Below are 22,699 nucleotides of genomic sequence, written 5' to 3'. Positions count from 1 at the left end.
AATGCACAACAAATAAGTTCCAGGACATATCACAACTTGGCTTGGCAACTGCTCTGCTGGAGATTACAAGACGTGGCAGAAAGGTATGGATGTAGACCAGTCCATCACATGCACCAGCCTTCCCACCCATTGACTCCATCTACACTTCACGCTGCTTTCGAAAACCAGCCAACATAATCAAGGATAACCCATACCCTCTTCTCCCATCTCCCCAGGCAGACGGTATAAACATTTGAAAGCACATAGCATGAGATTCAGAAATAGCTACTTCACTGATGTTACTGACCAGACCTCTTATTGGCTAACGATGTAGTCCTGATATCCCAACCTATCTCATTGCGGCCCTTGCACCTTGTTTTTTATCTGCATGTTCTCTGTTGCTGTAACAGTAATGCTGCAACACTATGCTCTGTACTCTGGTTATTTTTCTCTTAGCACTACCTATTGTACTTGCATATGACTGCGTCGCATGCAATGTTTTTTCGCCATATCTCAGTATATGTGATAATAATAAACCAATACCACTGCCAATGACCTTTTGTATGAAAATATCCTCAATCGTCTTTATGGACTTGCAGCATTAAAAAAGAGTTAGCATAATTTCTCAAAACACACTCGAATATTATTCCATTACTGTGCATTTCATTCATTTATGGAATTAAAAAGGGAAACAGACACCTATTTGAAGGAGGAAAATGTTAAAAGCTGAAGCGATAAGTATTAACATGAAATTAAAGTTGATAGTTCTGATGTGAAACTAATACCATAACAGGCACATTGGGCTTCATTGTCTCTTCCCGTATTGAAATTTCAGGAATTTTGAAAAAACCTAGTAATGATTGCACTCATCTTTTCGCGCTGTGTTTAGTTAACTTGTTAGCACTACGATTGATCACAAATGCTGGTAAGAAGATTAAAGAATGCAAGCAGGCCTTATTTTGAATGACTTGGATCACGTGGTCAGTAATTTGAGTACTTTTACCTTCATTAATGAGTTTTCACAGTTGTAGCCCTATGCTGCTTTATCAAGCTATGCGTGGGTTCATCTAAATAACTCTAGACCAAGAAAAGAAGAAAACATATTTCTTACGCTGTCAAGTTAAGTTTATGATCCTTCATTACACCCAGGTCTCAGACAATTTACAATCAGTCACATTCATTCCACCAGAAACATATGCTTTTGGAGGTGTTGGACAATAAATCACCTTTAATGCCCTGCTTTGTTGCAGCTCATTGTCAGAGGTCTCCAATAATTCTGCAACATGATGGGTCTGCCTTGCTTTAAAGCTAATATTTCTCATTGCTATATGTGTCCAGTTGCAACATATTTCGCCATTCACAAAGTTGTAATTTGCAGGTAAGATGCCCTATTGTCATGATAACTATCTGATTTCACCAAACAAATATTGGCAGCAGGTGCTTCTTGTCAATGAAGGGTGTACATTTCAACGGTCTCACACTGCGTACTTTATCTTTTGAGTGATGAGAGCTGTACTCTGGGTGACCCCTATTCCCTCCACCACCACCACCCCCCACCACTGTCAGTATTTAATATGATTTACTCAACTTTAAGTGGGACTTAACAACCGAGTGTAATGTATATTGTAACATAATAGACACTGTGTGTTACTGTACTTCCAGGAGTACCTAAAACCTGCAGCCTAAAACTATTTATAGAGCATTAAGGAATTACACGCTACATTCCATTTTATAACACAATGGATCCTGAAGGTTTGCTGTGGTGATTCCAGCTCATTGTTGATCTCTTACTGAAGATGTTTTAAAAAGATTGTCTAAATCTTTGATTTCAGGCCCTTTGTCCTGTCGAGTCTGGGCCGACCAGCGATCACACCGCACACTCACAGTATCCTACACACTAGGGACAATTTACAATTCTTACCAAAGCTAATTAATCTGCAAACCTATACATCTTTGGAGCATGGGAGGAAACCAGAACACCTGGAGAAAACCCATGAAGCCACAGGGAGAACATGCAAACTCCATAAAGACAGCAACCGTAGTCAGGATCGAACCCAGGTCTCTGGGTTCTATTGCTGCGCCACCGTGCTGCCCCTATTTTTCTGCCTATGTGTCATGGGAGAAGGGTTGATGCTGTTCTGGACTCAGGTTGGGTGAGCTGAAACTGATTGATTGATTGAAACATACAGCATGGAAACAGGCCCTTTGGCTCACCGTATCCATGCCGACCATTGATCACCCGTACACACTGGATCTAAGTTATCCTATGTTTACATTCACTCCCTACATAGGGGAGTGGGGTTATTTACAGGGGTAACCTACATACATGCACGACTTTGGGGTGTGGGAGAAAACTGAAACACCCAGAAGAAACCCCAGTGGTCACAGGCAGAACATGCATACACCCTACAGACAAAACCTGAGGCAACATCTCTACCATCTGTGCCACTATGCTGCCCAGTGATCTTGACATTCAGCAGTATCCCTGGATCAGGATAGAGTGACCACTGCGCTGGTGATAGGATTTCTACCGTTGTGTTGGAGGGGCAGCACTGCGGAGCAACCTAGCAAGTGCAGTAGGTAGAGAGCAGAGCATGGGTTGTGAGGACTTGATTGAGGCTCAGAGATATAACTTCCATCAGGAGTAGCTTCTCACTAACCCTCTTTTATAAAGGGCTGATGAGGCCCTTCAGTCTTAACATAAAAAAACATAGAAAATAGGTACAGGAGAGGGCGATTTGACCCTTCAAGCCTGCAGCGCCATTCAGTGTGATCATGGCATATAATCCACCATTAGTAACCTGTGCCTGCCTTCTTTGATTCTGTTAGCCCCTAGAGCTCTATCTAACTCTCATTTAAATCCATCCAGTGAAATTGCCTCTACTGCCTTCTGTGGCAGAGATTTCCCCAAATTCACAACTCTGGGTGAAAACATTTTTTTCTCATCTCAGTTTTAAATGGCCTCCCCTTTATTCTTAGACTGCGGCCCCTGATTCTGGACTCCCCCTACATTGGGAACATTTTTCCAGCATCTATCTTGTCCAGTCCTTCTAAATTCCAAAGGTTCAAATTGGTGTAGTGAAATGCTTATTGCCATTGCAGCACATAAAATAAAGAATACAACATAACAGTAATAAAGACATTTAAACATAAAAAACATCCCCCACAATGGTTCCCATTATGAGGGAAGGCACAAAGTCCAGTCCCCATCCCCATGTCCACCCATAGTCGGGCCTATTTAGGCCTCCACAGTCGCCTTTACGGAGGCCCGATGTTCCAGGCCGTTCTCACTGGATGATGGTGCTTCAGCGTCGGGAGAATCCTCTCAGCGGCATGGGAAACCTGGAACGGCCGCTTCCTTATTGTCCGCGGCTTCCGAAGCTGACAGGCCGCGCTGGATGGAGCTCCACCACTGGTGATCTCAGCAAGAGATCCCAGGCTCCCGATGTTAAAGTCAGCGCAGCTGCCTGCGGTTGGCCGCTCCACAGACCCGCAGCTTTGCGATGTTTTTGTCGCCAGTCCCAGCATACCGGAGTACCAGCGCGGCGACCTGGGCAAGGCATCGCCCGCTCAGCGATAGCGCTCCAGCGTTGTGCCGCCGCCAAAGTTCTGACCGGTAATCTCATGAAATGCCACTCCAGGCCTGCTGGTAGGCCACGAGGACGGGTCGAAGATGCTGCCTGGAGAAAAGCCGCCTCTCCGACCAGGTAGGGACCCTGAAAAGCAGTTTCTCCCTCCCCCCCATCCCCCACATAAAAAAGACTAGAGCTCCGAAAAACAAAAACTCAACTAACTAAAAATAAAAAAAAGAAGTGAAAAAACGGACAGCTGCAGGCTGGGCAGCCATACCCATACAGGACGGCCCATACAAGCCCAGTCTTTCCAATCTTTCCATATATGACAGTCCCGCCATCCTGGAGATTAACCTCGTGAACCTACTCTGCACTCTCTCAATAGCAAGGATGTCCTTCCTCAAATTAGACGACCAAACCTGCACAAAATACTGCAGATATGGTCTCACCAGGGCCCTGTACAACTGTAGAAGGACCTTTTTACTCCTATACTCCTCCCCTCATTATAAAGGTCAACATGCCATGAGCCTGTAATGGATATCTTGTTTACTAATGACCTGGAAGGAAGTAATTTGTAGATTAAAAAAAGAGCAACAGGAAACTTTTAGCAACTATATTTTTTCTATGAGCTGGTGTGAAAACCCGATGTGTGGAATTTGAAGACTTTTCACCATAAAATTACAACAGGCAAAATAACTATATTTACTAAAATGTTGGAAAGAGGATTCTCAAACAAATGCTTTAATACTCTGCATAATTTCTTGCAAAACTAATCTTAAAATCAAACCTTGGCAATGTCTCAAGCTGTTTTCCAACATTAATTTTTATGTCAGTTATTGAATTGGAATTGGCACGTGTTTACATGGCCAGTACTTTGTTGTTGTTATAGTGCTTTGACATACTTTGAAGTAGAGCTATAGATTAGCCTTATCTAAGTTAACTAATGGGTTGTACACTTCTCAGATTTCCCCTCTTTCAGTCTAAAGACCAGTAATTTCTTCAGTCTTGGCAGAACTCAATTATCTGACACCATGAATCACAGCTTATCATGGTGATGTCTCCTTGGCTTAAGAGTTGACTTTGTGCTTTGGTGAAATGAACACACTATTGTAAATGTCCAGGGCATTGTATAATTTCTGATTTAAGTCAATTGATCAAGTGTCATTCATGTTTAACTGATGTGATTGCTTTTCATCTGTCCTCCAAATTATTCAGACAAATTATTTACACAGGTGATGGTTTATGTTATTATTATTATAAAAAGTATCATTTGCCCATTCTTAGTCATGTATGTGACCAAACATATGAAAAATTGTGGAATACATCTCTTTTAATTCTGAAAGCATTACAGGTATATTGTTTTGGGCTGTATATATGATTCATATTTTATCATGACATTTTTATGTTATGCTGACAATGTTTGTTTAGTGTCAGAGGTCAAATACGACTGGTCACGTGTGTGACCTCACACAGAAGCATTTTTTCATAACTCAGTTTTATCTTACACACTCTGAATTTTAAAAAGCTAGAATGTTCATATCTTTAGCAGACATGCACTATAGTTCTGTAGGTAGGAAAATAGCAATGAATAAGATTAATCTCTTACAATAAATGTTTTAATGTATTACTTTATGTGATGCCATCTGGTCACGTGTGTGAAATTTGGTTCTCTCTCCAAAGAATGGCCCCATTATAATTTGTCATTAATTAACTTTTAGCTGTATCAAGTTCAAGTTCAAGTTCGTGTTTATTGTCACATGCACCAATTAAGGTACAGTGATATTGAGTTACCATACAGCCATACTAAGTGAAAAGCAACAATACACACAACCACATAAAATAAACTTTAACATAAACATCCACCACAGCGGAATCCACATTGTGATGGAAGGTTATAAAGTTCAATCATTTTCCTCGTTGTTCACCCGTGGTTGGGCTGTTGAACCCTCCAGCAGTTGCCGCTGTCCAAATCCCTCGCGTCAGGATGATAGAAACTCCGGCGTCGGGATGGTTGGGAACCTGTTCACCCACTTGGTTTTCACACTATGATTTCAATCATCTATTCATCGTGCAAGCTTTGCAGAAACCAAATGAACCCTTTAAATGGATATTTGCCCTGCTGAGTTTAAAAGTAATACTTCATAATTGTTTTATTATTCATAAAGTACACCAGATGTCTTTCATGTACTAAATTGGTGAGGGAGTATCAAGTCTAAATGCAATCATTTGAAGAAGGGTTCCGACCCGAAAGGTTGCCTGTGCTGATGAGATGCTGCCTGAGTTCCTGAGCTGGCCTGCACAGTTATCTCGGCACTTTGTATTTATTGCTCTAAATTCCAGCATCCGCAGTTCCTTGCATGTGCAAAGCAAAATAAGTGGCCTCTCCCATTACCATAAAAGGCACCAATTCTTTCCATGTTTATTCACTCAGTGTTGCTCTCTTTACATGGGTCTCTAGTATCTGGGTCCTGTGATCCTAAGTATCTCTGTTCTGGCTCATCTATTGCAACAGAGCAGGTCATATACTTTGAATGCATTTTCCATTAATAGTATTTTCTACAATGATTGTGAAAGTCATGTTATGTTCTTCATTTTATTTTCTTAGCAGTAATGCATCTTTTCCCAACCAGCACTGAAGAGTTCAACCCTGGGCCATCCTAAGAATGCATCAAAATTTTCCCCCTGACAGTAGTGAATTCTCATGATGGATGATCAAAAAAAATTCTAATGGAGCATGGAGGCTTCTTGAGATTATGTTAGACCGCACACGCAATAAGCTTTTACTATTCTACTTGGCTGTCATTATGTTCCCATAGAATTAGAGCACAGCTTGGTTCCAGTCAGACACAGAGAGGTAAACAATTTCACATCTGCTAGGTTCTTTGGATGGACTCCTGTATGCTACCGTATTCTCAAATCTGAGGACATCAGCCTGACTTGATACGAATGAGTGAAGCAACCAGCCAGAAAGCAGAAAATATCATATTGGTGCAAACATTTGCTCCATATAAAAGTTGGCTAAAGAAACGGAAAATTATTAAATTATGTTTGCAAAGTCAGTAAACTAGCCGAGCCTGGATGCAAAACTCATTTTACAGCCTAAATAATGGTAGCAAGGTGGAGGCAGCATTTGGGTCACCGTAGCTGCCTTGCAGTTGTGGCGGGGTGTGGGTAGTGTGTGCTCCTGGTGGGGCAATGGTAGGAGGAGATGGGTTCGAGGAGGGAGGGGGGTGTAGGTGAGGGGGAGTGGGGGGAGTGGGAGGAATGGGGGGAGGTTTGCTCCTCTAATAGACTAGAGTGCTCCTCACAAAATTGGAATGTAATAAAATGTTCACCCTGTGTACTTTGTGGTCCAGAACTGTCCATTTAATAATTAGGTAATTTTATTTTTGGCACCAATGGGTGAAACATACACAATGCTTGTTCGGAGAAGAGAGTTGCATTTGGGATGATACACACAAGAGGATCCCAGTTTGCATGTACATGCTGTCATGATATTCATCTAGATCTGCTGGGAAAAGATATCAGACAAAGTCTGAACCTCAATCAGTTTTTAGCAGGCAGATGCTTGCACTATCGACCTGTCTCGTTGTCTCAGATGCAGACTAAAAGCAATTTGAAACATATTCTGTCAAAGTGCATTTGGCATCAGGCAACATTAAACATTGATGTAAATAAGCGAGTTCGTATTCCGACTGCGTTCGCGATAAACACTCTAGGCGGCTGTGCTGTTGCATGGGTGCAGAACTGCGTTTCGTCTGTGGTCGGGGCTGGGCCTGGGTATCCGGTGCTGGTGAGTTGCTGCTGGGCCATCCCCGTCCCCGCCCGAGTGTCCCGTCCCGTTCCAGGGGCAGCCGGGGATATCCGATGTGGCCCTGGGCTGGCGAGAATCAGATGGGAGTGGCGGCCCAGGCATGCAGCCAGCGCGGAGGGGGGACACTGGCTCCAGCACCACTCTGCCTGTCCCACCGGGTTGACCGACAGCCCTGAACTGACCACCGGCCCAGAGCAGTGGAGTTGGTGCTTCTCTCCGAGCTGGCTGTGGGCCTGAGCCACCACTGTGATGGAACGATGTCCCGTCGGTCCAGAGCTGTCGGTTGGCCCAGCGGGACAGGCAGAGTTGAGCTGGGGTTGACGTTTCTTCTCCGCGCTGGCTGGGGTGCCGCTCACTTCTGACTCCTGTCATTCCGGGGTCACCCCGGACATCTCAGGCCACCCCCACTCGGGAGGGGCGGGGACGGTGCAATGGCAGCTCGGCAGCGCTTGCGGTGCCGGAGAGATGGGTTCAATCCTGGCTACGGATGAGGCGCAGATCTGTGTGCATGCAGCGGCATGGTTGCCAAGAGTATTTATCGCGAGTGACCATTGACAAATCCCATAATTCCTTGCGTTTTTTTAATACCAAACTCGCATATACATAATGAAGGTGGTGATGAAGTCAAAAGGGATCCATTTTTGTGGCGTGATTTTGTGGAATTTCTTCACACCGAGCTAATTCTTGCCCCCTGATTCCTGAATCAGCTTCTGAATTAGTTAAAATTGTAAAACAATGTAATTCCTCACTTCCAAAACTTTATAAAGAATTTCCACTTATTTGCACACGTTGGCTGATTTTTTATACTGAAAATTACTTTGATTTTTTTTGCAGAGATCCTTGTGGCCTTGAAATCATTCTCTGCTATCAATATTATACATCGCCCATGCAAATAAATGTAAGCATGCTGGAATCATATGCTGACTGGAATTTTATTTAACAAAATAATAAATCATAAGAGATGATTCAAGATAAATGCTCCACTGATGTTACTTTAAAAAGAACATTGAGTCTCAGATTAAAACTTCTTGTGGGCTGCAGTTGCAATCAACAATGTATTAGAAACAGATATTTAAGATCAAAGAGCGGTGTGATATTTTTAGCTCCGGCACATCGGGGTTGATGAAAAGTGTAAAGGAAACATGCCAGCTGCTCACTCAGATCATGTCAACAGCTTGGTCCATGAGCACAAATGATGGCCATCAGAGAAGGCATCATTTCTTACAACTTGTAAAGGCTGCTGAACAAAAGCTCAACAAATCGCTGGCACCACATCAATTTTTTCACCATCCTACACAAATATATTCAACAACTGTGGAAGAGGGACACGTATAGACAGGAGTAAAATTCGAAGCTCTGGAGTTCTTACGCGCCAAAGCAAAATACACAAATCAGTTACAAAGTGGTACATTTGGTTGCAATTTATCTTGACTGTGAAGAGACTCTTTGACAGTGCGGAATAAAGCAAAAGCAGATGAAAGAAATAGAATGCATGGTCTCTGAGATAGTGTAGGGCAGTCAGTGTCTGTTTGACAGCCACATTGCACAGCAGGAAGCGAGGACTGTCACTGCCTTGCACAGATGGTGAACTTGAGGACTTCACCAATTCAAACGTAAGATGGCTCAGGCTGCCAATAAACGAGCAAAACAGGAAAACACAAGTGTCTTCAAATGGGTTTAGTGTCTTCCTCTTATACTTCATCCATGTTTTGAAGTTGTTGGATAGCCAAATTATGGAACGTGCAGTAAACTATGATGACCTTATGAAAACTTTAAGAAGCCAGTATGATTAGATGATCAGGCAGAGTAATCTCTGATATCCTGGCACAGTGATCCTATGACTCCTGCATACTTCTCCATGGCAACTTGGCACAGCAATCAGTGGCATCTGAACTCTGGCATTCAGGCAAATGGTGATTTTCCCAGAATCTGGGGAATATATGCTGCAGAACAGCGATCCCTGACATTTGCTGCAGCCGTCTGCGGCATCCAAGTTGGCAATGTGATCCCCAGCAAACTAGCCTGGTGATCTCTGATATCCCAGCTCAATGATCCCTGACATGGGACTAGTGATCCTGGCATATGGGGACAGTGGTCTAGCCATCCAGGTATAATTATCATTCGCAGCAAGATGCAGCTAACTTTGGTATCTGGGTCCTGTAATCCTTTATATCCATGTGCAATGATCCTTGGTTGTTTGGTAATGTGATCATGACACCCAGCGTATTCATTCCTTGCATTCCGCTCAGTGGTCCTTTCACCCAGGCACAATGAACCCTGGCCTCCTGTCACAATGATGTCCTGCATTTAGTATAATGTTCCTGCAATCCTGGTTTCCATGCACAGCGAGTCCTGGCACTCAGCACAGCAAACCCCAGCATCCAGTCATACTGATCCCTGACGTGGAGATCAAACACAGGGATCTCTTAAATCCAAGTATCCAACACAATGGTTCCCAGCATGTTAACCAGATGATCCCTGGCATTGAGCACTGCGATCCCTGAGTTTTGGAGAAATGACCCTAAGCTTCATCATGCTATGTTTTAGCATCCCAGCGCAATGATATTCCATCGTCCAGGCACATTGATCCTGACAATGTGAAAACTTTCATCCTGTGTAATGATCTGGGCATCTTGGCACAGTGGTCACTTCCACCCAGACTTGGTTTTCCTTTGAATAGAGCACAGGGATCTCTTGAACCAAACACTGCGGTAATCACTGGCATGTAAGCTTGTGATCCCTTAGGTCCAGCATTGTTCATGGCACCAAGACAATGTAATAAGATGCCTTTGACATAATGGTTCCTGAACACCTGCACGGTCATCACCATTATCCTGGCACAATATGTGAATGTAAATGACTTGAAAATATATGAAGATGACTGGTTAGTTATTTTGCAGACAACACTATGATTGCTGGAGTTACAGACTGTGCTTAATACAGTGTGATATAGATCAACTACTGAAATGGCACATGGAGTTTAATCCAAGCAAGTGTGAGATGTTGCACTTTGGGAGAACAAATGTAAGAGGAAAAAATACAGTTAATGGCAAGACCTTTAATAGCAGTCGTGTATAGAGGGATCCAGGGATCCGAATCCATAGTTCCCAGAAAGTGGTTACACAAGTAGATAGTGTTAAAGAAGGCATATATGGTGTTTGCCATCATTGGTCAAGGCATTAAGTATAAGAGTCAGGAAGTCATGACGCAGCTTTGTAGAATTTTCGGTAGACCGCTTTTGGAGTATTATGATGGATCGAAAGTTACACATTCAGAATCAAAAGGTAGACTATACTGTAAACAAATAAAACATCATGTACAATTTTGGTCGCCCAATTATAGGAAGGATGTCAACAAAATAGAGAGAGTACAGAGGAGATTTACTAGAATGTTGCCTGGGTTTCAACAACTAAGTTACAGAGAAAGGTTGAATAAGTTAGGTCTTTATTCTCTGGAGTGCAGAAGGTTAAGGGGGGACTTGATAGAGGTCTTTAAAATGATGAGAGGGATAGACAGAGTTGATGTGGATCAGCTTTTCCCTTTGAGAATAGGGAAGATTCAAACAAGAGGACATGACTTCAGAATGAAGGGACAGAAGTTTAGGGGTAACATGAGGGGGAACTTCTTTACTCAGAGAGTGGTAGCGGTGTGGAATGAGCTTCCAGTGGAAGTGGTGGAGGCAGGTTTGTTGGTATCATTTAAAAATAAATTGGATAGGCATATGGATGAGAAGGGAATGGAGGGTTATGGTATGAGTGCAGGCAGGTGGGACTAAGGGAAAAAAGTTGTTCAGCACGGACTTGTAGGGCCGAGATGGCCTGTTTCCATGCTGCAATTGTTATATGGTTATATGGTTATATCATACAATAGAGTAAATGAATCAGCAGATCTGTTGAAAAACATTCCACCGTAGGCTGATATGAAGTCATCAACTTTGCTTTCAAATGGATAGGACAAGTAACTTTCTAAATATTGAAAAGTTTCCAGAACAAGGGGTCACAGTTTAAGGATAAGGGGGAAATATTTTAGGACCGAGATGAGGAAAACATTTTTCACACAGAGAGTGGTGAATCTCTGAAATTCTCTGCCACAGAAGGTAGTTGAGGCCAGTTCATTGGCTATATTTAAGAGGGAGTTAGATGTGGCCCTTGTGGCTAAAGGGATCAGGGGGTATGGAGGGAAGGCAGGTAGAGGATACTGAGTTGGATGATCAGCCATGATCATATTGAATGGCGGTGCAGGCTCGAAGTGCCGAATGGCCTACTCCTGCACCTATTTTCTATATTTCTATGTTTCTATGTTAAACATGGGAAAGTGATTTAAAAAAAAAACCTTGGAGACCCATGTAATAGGTTACTAAACATTCATGGAGACACTAGAGACTGCAGGTGGTGGAATATTGATCCAAACTGATCAAAGGTGCTGGAGGAACACAGCGGGTCAGGCAGCGTCTGGGAAGTGATTTCCTGATTAGATGCTACATGATCTGCTGAGTTCCTTCAGAACTTTGTGTTCCACTACACTATCACGGGCGGGTGCAGAAAATAATTTTTAAAAGGCTAATGGATTGCTAAATATTTATACTTCGGGGAATAGAAGGAATGGAGAGAGAAGCTGTATGATCAGCAAAACAACCTGGTAAACTACCATCTGTTCTGAACACACCAGTTTGGCATGGCATGGCCATGGAGAAAATGCAGCAGAGATCTATCCAAAAAATGCCCAGACAAGAGTTAAATCATGAGAAGAGATTATTGAAGACTAGCATTCCCTAAAATTTAGAAGGTTTCAAGGTATTAAGGGGAACTAATAGGATAGAGAGAAATTATTTCCGCTGGTTGGGGAGTCTAGGACCAGGAGCACAATTTAAAGATTAGAGCCAGACCTTCCAGTGGTAAAGTTAGAGAACACTGTTACATGCAAAGATAAATCTGTGGCAACATTGAAATCCATTTTCCACAGCTTTGCCCATCACTTAATCTGTTAATATCTATGGTAAATCAATGCTTTCTTCAGTATTACTTACGAGACTTCCTTGGTAGAATTTTCGAATTCTTTTTTACAATTGACACTGGGCCACTTGTTTACTTTAAGCATATTTTCTTAACAAATGGTATTAAGGGAGTTGGGGCTTCTGGAATCAAATTGCAGATCACCGTTATTTCAATGAATCATGGAAAAGTCTCATGGGACAGTATGGTTTAATCCTGTTCTCACATTCTTATGTATTGTATTAGTGGGTGGAAACTCTCGTATTGGTGCACTAAGTTCAGGTGCCCATTTGGTTACAGTAACTGCCATCGATGGCACACTCAGAAATCTTACCATTTTGAAGACCTGAGTCTGCTGCCAGTTGTCCATGGGGAAAGTTATTTTAGTATAGTTTAGTTCTGTTTAGAGATACAACATGGAAACAGGCCCTTCAGCCACCTAGTCACACCGGCCATTGATCACCCATTCACACTAATCCTATGTTATCCCGCTTTCTCATCCACTCGCTGCACACGAGGGATAGTTTTACAGAGGCCAATTAATCTACAAACCCACATGTCTACGGGATGTGGGAAGAAACAGGTGTACCCGGAAGAAACCCAGGCGATCAAAGTATTCAAAGGTATTCAAAGGTTTTTATTAGTCACATTCACATACACCGAGGTGTAATGAAGTGAAATGCTTTTTGCCATTTTGCAGCACACAAAAAAAAGAATACAGGCATAACACCAATGAGAGTCTTAAACACAAAGAACATCACCCCACAATGGCTCGCACCATGAGGGAAGCCACAAAGTCCAGTCCCCAACCCCAGTTCCCCCATAGTCGGGCCTATTGAGGCCTCCACAGTTGCCTCTACGGAGGCCCGATGTTCCTGGCCGTTCTCGCCGGGTGGTGGTGCTCCGGCGTCGGGAGAGTCCTTACAGCGGCCTGGGAACCCTGGAACAGCCACCTCCGTACTGGAGGCCGCGGCTTCCGAAGCCGACAAGGCCGCGCCGGATGGAGCTCCACAACTGGCGATCTCGTCGCAAGATCCCAGGCTCCCGGTGTAAAGTTCGGCGCCACCGCCCGTAGCTGGTCGCTCCACAGTCCCGCAGCTCCGCGATGTTGTTCCCGGCGGTCTCAGCTCACCGGGGCTCCAGCGCGGTGACCCAGGCAAGGCATCGCCCACTCCACGATAGCGCTCCAGCGCTGTGCTGCCGCTGAAGCCGAGGTTCTGGGCTGTCCGCGACAGGAAACGCCGCTCCAGGCCCGCTGGTAGGCCGCGAGGACGGGTCGAAGCTGCAGCCCGGAGAAAAGCTGCCTCTCCGACCAAGTAGGGGACCCACAAAAAAGGTAGTTTCCCCTTGTGGGGATCACCCCCCCACCCCCCACAGACACCCCACCAAGGTCAGTAACAAAAATGTCTCTGGCACTAGACCTGCAGCAAACAAAACACTGTGTGGGGATCATGGGGACTAATGTGCAATACTCCACACCGACTGACATGGACCCAAGGTCAGGATCAAATGCACAATGTCTCTGGCACTATGATGCAGCAGCCCTACCAGCTGTGCCACTGTGCATGGCAAACAATGTACTAATAACCTGATTAATACACATTGCAAAACTAACACAATGCACTGGAGTAATTCAGCAGGTCAGATATCTCTGGTTAGGTTTGCCAACTTTCTCACTCCCAAATGAGGAAAAAAAAGGGTAAAATACAGGACAAATTCCCAATGACAGTTCGTTGACTGACTCGGCCGTGGCTAGGTGAATGATGAGTTGGCTCGAGTGCTGGACTGCACACAAAGCCCAGCCAGCTGAAGAGTTTTGGCCTGGACGCCGGATTTTGCATGCGACGTCGCGCGCAATGTCCGGTACCCCCATCCAACTCAAACAACTGAACCGATCAGCCAGGTGGGGTGGTAGTGTCAGCCGTAAGCGAAGGTCCAAAGGTCTGACAGCTGGCATGCTGCTGACCGACGGGGCCACGGGCGAGGCACTGCTGCTGCACTCCATGGGCTGCACTATGTCGGGACGGGTGAGGCAGGACCCGACAGACCCCTCGACCCGAGTAGTAGCAGTCAAATACGAGACAAATCAGTTTAGCCCAACATACGGGATGTCCCGGCTAATGCGGGACAGTTGGCAACCCTATCTCTGATGAACTTGGATTGGTAAAGTTTTGGGTAGAGACCCTTCTTTGGGCAGTATTTTTAGGCTTTGTTCCAATGCAGATGTTCTCAATGTGATAAGACTTCATGATAAAGGATGGATGAAGTAATCCACAATTAATTACATATCATTTGCCTTGTGTCTTTTCTTTTGTATTTTTTAAATTACAAATTGAAATCGAACTGAATTTGCAATTAAAATTGTGGAAAATCAACATGGATCCCGAAAAAACTGGCAGATGTTAGCAAAGCAAAATAGCTTCCAGCACAAAGTAAATAATTGTTTCAGAAATGCATTTGCAAGGTGATCAGGAAATTTAGTTCAGACACCATAGACACTATGAGTTATGATATGCGTCCAAGATTCTGCACAATGCTAGTATAATTCACACCATTTGTCACGTTGGGAAGGATTGTAGCAGCAAAAGCATTTGCTTATGCTGAAACTATGCAGACTAGGCAGGTTATGTTGTCACACTTACCAGACAGGAGCTCCACTATATTTGGCCTTAATGATATAGCAAACAGCCTGTGTTTGACAAATGCAGAGGATAGTATTTGGCATCAGAAAGGAAAATCTTCAATCTGCACCTTTTAATGGTGTCATCAGTTAAAGAGTGTCCTTTGGCATTGGTGTGCTTCTGGGCCTTATGATAGTTTTGGCAGTCTAACTTGTTTGCCAGAAGGAAGTAAATTTGTGCTGGAGGCCACAGAAACCTCTTGTTTCTGGATGTGGAGACTCTGAAGACAGTTCCACTAAAAGTGCAATATATCATGAAGGACGAGGGTATGCAGAATAGATCAAGTTGTTAGAAATAGAGAAAAAAAGAGTACTCACCTGGATGCCATATTCACAGAGGGGATTTAGAAAGTATTTCTTCTGTCTACATTAGAGCAATGAGCAATAGCTTAAGAGAATCGGCTTTACTAAGGAGGTGCAGATGGAGTTATGCCATGTGTTCCAGCCACTGGCAGTAAAGCAGAGCAGAACAAGAACAGGACTGCTGGAATCTGGAAAGGTCATCAGTTCATGTTTTTTGTTTTCTAGGCTGGTGCACAGACCACTTCACAGTCCGCAGTACACATTACAATAGGGAGGTCACAAACACTGTCTTCTCCAGAAAATAAGAATTCAAATCCTTCCCAGCTAAGGGCTCCCAGGATTGAATGGATAGCAGTGTTTGACAGCATTCCGGGATCCCGGATGGATAGTTCAGTTTAGTTTATTATCACGTATACTGAGGTACATTGAAAAGCTTTTATTGCGTGCTAACTAGTCAGCAGAAAGACTGATTACAATCGATCCATTTACAGTGTATAGATATATAAGGGAATCCATTGATTGCAGTCATATAATTTTAAGGCAAACATTTTTTAACATGAGATGTTTTGTAAATGCAATGGATTTAATTCATTGAAATAGGTCACGACCACAACTAGAGCATAGTAATAGACATAGTCTAATAACTGGGTAGGATTCATATGCTTTTATTTTGTATCAGTCATGTGGTCAGGACCACAACTTGAGCATAGTAATAGCCATATTCTAATAATAGGTAGGATTCATATGCTTTTATTTTGTATCAGTCATGTGGCTTCTGTTTTTAAGCCATTACACCTGACCAAAGGGTTGCTACTGGGGGACAATACTGCCTTCTCACCATCATCTCCTAATTTCAGACTGAAACTAATACACCAGAAAAAAAAGAAATCTTATCATGGGAATCACTCATACATACACACAATCACAGAGCTGATTAAACGATTGATTCGTCAGCTGTCTGGATAAATCTGGAGCCACCTTGCTGCACATAATGGAGCAAATCTCCAAATCTGCGTTAACTGCTTCATGCTGGGAAACCTGCCAAACAGACAAGCATAACCCTTGCCAGCAGTTGTGGAATAGTAGGAGGAGTAACAGGAAGGAAGAAGAGGGAGAAATAATGTAGTATTGGGAGCCACTTCCTGTTGTTTCAAAGTGAGAACCCAATGTCATTTAACAGCACTCAGAACTTGCATGGTGGATATGTGAACCTCCAGTGCAGCAGCTCAATTGGTACTTTCTGCGGTGTTGCTTTGGAATCTAAGACTTCAGACATCGTCTGCATGTGTTGAAATAGACTGACCACTATCCATACTATAATGAAGCCATGGCCAAGACCTGTACAAGGTTAGAATGACAATCCCTCATGTGCCTAGATTTTTCAAGCAAGACTACCAGTGTGCCAACCCATCATCTTCCTCTGTACCTGTCCCACCAAAGTCATTACCTGAGATTCACCTTCAGTGGCTAGTACCTGAGATGCATATTTCCCCGAACCTGAGCCTCACGATATCTAAATCATACCTTCACAGTGCAACCTTTTTTTGTTCTATTTGAGCTCATGGCTGCATGCAACACATTGAGATACCAGGTGCCTTCATCAGCTCTCTCCTATCAGTTTACCTGGGACCTCCTGTTTATCTGAAACAATAGGCACAAGGATTGTGTTATGGTGAAGGAGGATGGAAGTGAGAGGTACCTCCTGCAGATTCTCATTCAAAATGTATTTAGAACTTCCCTGATTTCTCTAGTTATGGGCACCAGTAATGTGGATTAAGTTGGCAGTGGATTGGAAGGATGATTTGACTTGATTGTAATGTCACCTTCAATGATTTCAGAGCTGCCGCTGACCAGAGACTGCATGACTGCTCCTCCGATAATGGAGAACACTGTCGTCTGGGAATTAGGAGTTGTCTGGAGTATTCCAACTACAAGTTTGTGGCACATACTTGGTTTCACAAAATCACAAATTATAGGAGTAGCATTAGGCCATTCAGCCCACCGAGTCTACTCCACCATTCAATCGTGGCAGATCTCTGCCTCCTAATCCAATTTTCCTGCCTTCTCCCGATAACCCTTGACACCCGTTCTAGTCAAGAATTTGCCTATTTCTGTCTTAAAAATATCCACTGACTTGGCCTCCACTGCCCTCTGTTGCAATGAGTTCCACAGATTGACTACCCTCTGACTAAAGATGTTCCACCTCACCTTTCCAAAAGAGTGCCCTTTAATTTGGAGGTTATGACCTCTGGTCCTAGACTCTCCCACCAGTGGAATCGTCATCTCTATCTATGCCTTTCAATATTCTGTAAGTTTCAATGAGGTCCCCCCTCAACCTTCAAAACTCCAGCAGGTACAGGCCCAGTGCTGTCAAATGTTCATCATATGCTAACCCACTCATTCCTGGAATAATTATTGTAAACCTCCTCTGGACTGTCCCCAGCACATCCTTCCTCAGATATAGGGCTCAAATTTGCTCACAGTACTCCAAATGCAGTCTGACCAGTGCCTTATAGAGCCTCAGCGTGACATCTCTGTTTATTGAAACTAGAAATAATCACAAGCAAGAAATAATCACAGGGACTCTGCGATGCTAAATAATCTCAAGGAATATAAAAACAAGGAACTGCAGATGCTGGTGTAAATCGAGAGTAGACACAAAATGCTGGAGTAACTCAATGGGACAGGCAGCATCTCTGGAGAGAAGATGATGTTTGGTGTTCAGTCTCGCAAGGACCTTGTGATGCTGATTGTTACCCATTGGGTTTGAGATATACACCTATCAATGCAAGCTGGGGAATTCTGAATACAAAGCCGGGTATGTGCGTAAGAGTCAAGTGGGGGTATTTGCGAATCTGTTGCCCCTAACTAGGAACCACCTGAAACAATGGAATACAATCCTGACAGTTCTTGCTCCTTCCAGTCAATACCAAACTTATTTGCCATCTTTCTTCACATACATAATGTTGATGGTGCAATGCTGTAGCTCTCACTTCCCAGTTTCTTCACCATAACCTAACCCTTGTTGCTCAATGAGTGATGAGTGAGGCATATTGATCAGTGTTCGGGACAGGCAGTGCATTCCGCGGGGAATGCTGCCTGAAGATGAGACACCATTGATCTTTGTGTGACACCACGTTCATGTCTTAGGGGGGTTTGACCATGACTAATGTCTCCTTCCACTGCTGTTCTCCCATGTGCCTGGAGGGCTTCTTGATTACCTGATCATCTTCACCTCATCTAGAGATCTCCAAAGCGATTATCAATGGATATTTTTAAGGCAGAGACTGATAGATTCTTGATTAGTTCAGGTGTCAGGGGTTATAGGAAGACGGCGGGAGAATGGGGTTAGGAGGGAGAGATAGATTAGCCATGATTGAATGGTGGTAGACTTGATGGGCCGAATGGCCTAATTCTGCTCCTATTACTTATGACATGATTTCTGAACACCTTGTTCGCCTCCTTCATTCAGATACAGCATTTCTTTAGTAGGCTGCCGAGACCTATCGATTACTTCCATCAGAGATACCTCCTCCATAAGAGGTGCAAGCTGGCTTTAATCAATAATACCTGGTTTAAAGGGGGTGGGGGGATGGGTAGTCATTCATGAAATTGGGCCCTGTGGCGATGTGCACAGACAATAAACAACATTGAGTGCTGGCTGGACATTGACATCATGATGTGAGCAAGCAGCATAAATTTCACATCCCTCCTCTGCCGGGGCAAATGGGCATCACAAATGGTGCATGCTTTCCAGCACATTCCAATTTAGTTCCTAGTGACTCCATCTTAAAATGCCGACTTCCTTTTGGAACCTGCATTTAAAAGGGAATCTCTTGCCGTGTAATATCCGTGGAAATCCAATTGCCGAAGAATGAGAGAAAATTTTAAAAACAAGATAAAAGAGTCTCAGGTTGAATGCATAAAGATTGGGTTTGAAATATTTTTGTTCGTTCAGGAGATATGGTATCATTGACAAGGTTCATCCTGGACTGCCCTTGTACTGAGATGATTCCTAGGCATTTCCAGGGGAATAATACACATGCAGGCAAATTTCCCACATGTCAGGACACTGGTGAATCATACAATGTTGAGCTGGCACTTCAAGATCATGAACAGAGGATACAGTTTTCAATTCCAAAAAAATAGATGGGATAGAAATAGGAATTTCAGTCAGACTATTTCTCATGATTTCAACACACAGTCCAGGCATTGGGTCAGTCCAGCATGATATAACTCTTTTCTTTACCATTATCAAAGTAAGATTACAGCCAATTTGTGTTCTCGGTTGAACTGCTTTCTTTATGGCAATAATATAATTTTATTTGCATTTTTACTTTTTGCTTCTCAATCAACGTTATCCAATAATTATTTTATCTCAGAAAGGGCCATAGTCATTGCAGTGAAAATGATTCAATAAATGACAAAGTAGAATCAAATAAAATCCAGATTCCACACACAATGCTTTTTACGAACATTTATTTTTCAGAATCTTTTCACAAGATTAATGAGGTTCGATTTAATCCTGTTATAAGGGGAAAGGATATTCATTGATGACATGATTTCTGAACACCTTGCAATATTCATTGATGATGCAATCTTGAGATCCTATAGCGAGCAAGATAGTCCACTCGACGAAAAAGACGTAGTACGATCATGGGCAGATTCATGGGTAATTTAAGGCCCCATTTCCGTAACCGGCTTCCGTCTCTGCACCAAAGATCCCATAGGATAATAGTGCGGAGACGGAAGCCGGTTACGGAAACGTCCTCGTAAAAATAAAAGTTATTTGGTAAAAATCTTCTCCCCATTTTCAGAATTTTAATTAATTATCACAAACTGTTCCCCCACAACGTTGATTACACTGCGAGTCGGGTCGGGTCGGGTCCGGTTACGGAAATGGATGAAAAAAGGCCCACGTTCTGTTCCGTTGCGTACTACACGTCAGCCCATTGCATTTAGCAGGAGTGGTCCATCTTGCCCCGCTATAACATCTTTGGTCTTACTGGTCTAAACACTGCTGTGTATTTTCCCAAGATGTTAACAAACAGGCAAAGTCAATTTAGTTAAGCAAATGCTCATTCAATGCTAATTCACGCTGCATTGGTAAACAGTCAAAGAGATGTCAATGCGCAATCAATATCATCGTATTGAATTCTGAGCTCTTCCAATAATAATTGTTTTCATCGTCTTAATGCATCACCACAGGCTCCAATTTTGTGAATGGCTAGTTGAAGTTAGGCAGCACTGATTAAAGCTGACCAACGAGAGAGACTTGATCTGCTGCTTCCAGCTCAGAAACCATGTCCTTCAGAGATTTGTTTAGAGATGGCTTGAGGTTAAATCAACAGACATAAATGGCCAGCAACCACATGTCCAACAATAGTGAAGCCAAGCGCCTGCTCTTCAATGTGTGCTCAAATGCAAGTCCTATTTAGGAACATAGGCAAGGTCTTCATGGGAGACCTGCAAGATATGTCTAATAGCTAAGCCTCAAATACTTTCTCTGGAATTTTGTTCCATTCAGTAGCGGACTGGCCAGGGTGTCAGCTTGCCCGATGGTAAGTGGGCCCCTGATGAAGTAATAGCAAGTGATGGCAAGTCCAATTCAGATTCAGATTCAGATTCAGATTCAGATTCAGATTCAATTTTAATTGTCATTGTCAGTGTACAGTACAGAGACAACGAAATGCATTTAGCATCTCCCTTGAAGAGCGACATAGCAAACGATTTGAATAAAAAAATAATAAGTGTCCGGGGGGGGGGGGGGTGGTGGTGATTGACAGTCACTGAGGTACGTTGTTGAGTAGAGTGACAGCCGCCGGGAAGAAGCTGTTCCTCGACCTGCTGGTTCGGCAACGGAGAGACCTGTAGCGCCTCCCGGATGGTAGGAGGGTAAACAGTCCATGGTTGGGGTGAGAGCAGTCCTTGGCGATGCTGAGCACCCTCCGCAGACAGCGCTTGCTTTGGACAGACTCAATGGAGGGGAGCGTGGAACCGGTGATGCGTTGGGCAATTTTCACCACCCTCTGCAATGCCTTCCGGTCGGAGACAGAGCAGTTGCCATACCATACTGTGATGCAGTTGGTAAGGATGCTCTCGATGGTGCAGCCATCGAAGTGGGCCCCTGTTAAAAGATAACATTGTAGTTGTGAGTGGGCCCCCTTTGTCTCCTAGCAACCAATATTTTTAGACCCAGTCCGCCACTGGTTCCATTTACCAACTACACTCTGGGAAAAGATTGCCCTTCACGTTCCTATTAAAGTGGCACAGTAGCGTAGCTGGTAGATCTTCTGCCACACTGCGCCAGAAACCCAGGTTCAATCTTGACCTCGGGTGCTGCCTCTGTAGAGTTTGCACATTCTCCTTGTGACCAAGTGGGTTTCCTCAGGATGCTCCAGTTTCCTCCCACATCACATAGACATGCGCTTTTGTAGGTTAATTAGCCTCTGGAAATTGATCTTAGTGCGTAGGAAGTGGATATAGAAATGGGATAACATAGAACCAGTGTAAACAGGTGATCAATGATTGGTGTGGACTTGGTGGGCTGAAGGGCTTGTTTTCATGCTGTGTCTATAAACTGTGTCCCTAGACTGTCTCTCAAAATGAAATATGTTCCCTCTCACCTTAAATCTATGTCTTTATTCCCCTATTCTGGTTAAAAGACCGTGCATTCACCTATCTATTCCCCTCATGATCTTACACATCTCTAAATTATCACCTCCCAGCCTCCTGCGCTCGAAGGAGTAAAGTTCTCGCCTACCCTACTCTCCCTAAATCCTAGGCACTCAGGTCCTGGCAACATCCTCGTAAACCTTCTCTGCCCTCTGTCCATCCTCCTGTAGCAGAGTGACCAAAACTGAACACTTTACTCAAAATTCAGCCTCACCAATGTCTTGTAACATTACATCCCAACTTCTATACTCAATACCCTGACTGATGAAGGTCAATGTTCCAAAAGCCTTCTTGTTCACCCTACCTGTAACACCACTCTCAAGGACCTATGACCTGTAGGATTCTTCCACAACATAACTCAGGGCCTGACGATTCACTGTGAAAGTCGTGTCCTGGTTTGATTTCCCAAAATGCAACACTTCACTCTTATCTGCATTAAACTCCATTAGCCATTCTTCAGCCCATTTGCCCTACTGATCAAGATCCTGCTGTATTTTTTGTCAACCATCATTGCTATCTACAATAACACTCACTCTATACTCATGACTGTGCAGCCGGACATAGTGCAAACTCCATTTTCAAGTTCGCCGACAACACCACCATTGTGGGACGAATTACAGATGGTGATGAGTCAGAGTTTAGAAGTGAGATCGACCGACTGACCAAATGGTGCCAGAACAAAAAC

General features: G+C 43.6%; 1 long non-coding RNA gene across 1 annotated transcript in view; it reads right to left on the bottom strand.

Annotated features, from left to right (window-relative positions):
* LOC129700208 (uncharacterized) overlaps positions 1-20,962 on the bottom strand; it is a 59,012-nt gene extending 38,050 nt beyond the window's left edge. The window contains exon 1 of the long non-coding RNA XR_008723994.1: positions 15,355-20,962. This is a non-coding gene — a long non-coding RNA (uncharacterized LOC129700208). The remainder of the gene's footprint in view (positions 1-15,354) is intronic.
* Positions 20,963-22,699: the final 1,737 nt, after the last annotated feature.

Source organism: Leucoraja erinacea, chromosome 1 (genome assembly GCF_028641065.1).
Source record: "Leucoraja erinacea ecotype New England chromosome 1, Leri_hhj_1, whole genome shotgun sequence".
In the NCBI taxonomy this organism is placed as follows: domain Eukaryota; kingdom Metazoa; phylum Chordata; class Chondrichthyes; order Rajiformes; family Rajidae; genus Leucoraja; species Leucoraja erinaceus.
This window is presented reverse-complemented; position numbering and strand designations above follow the sequence as displayed.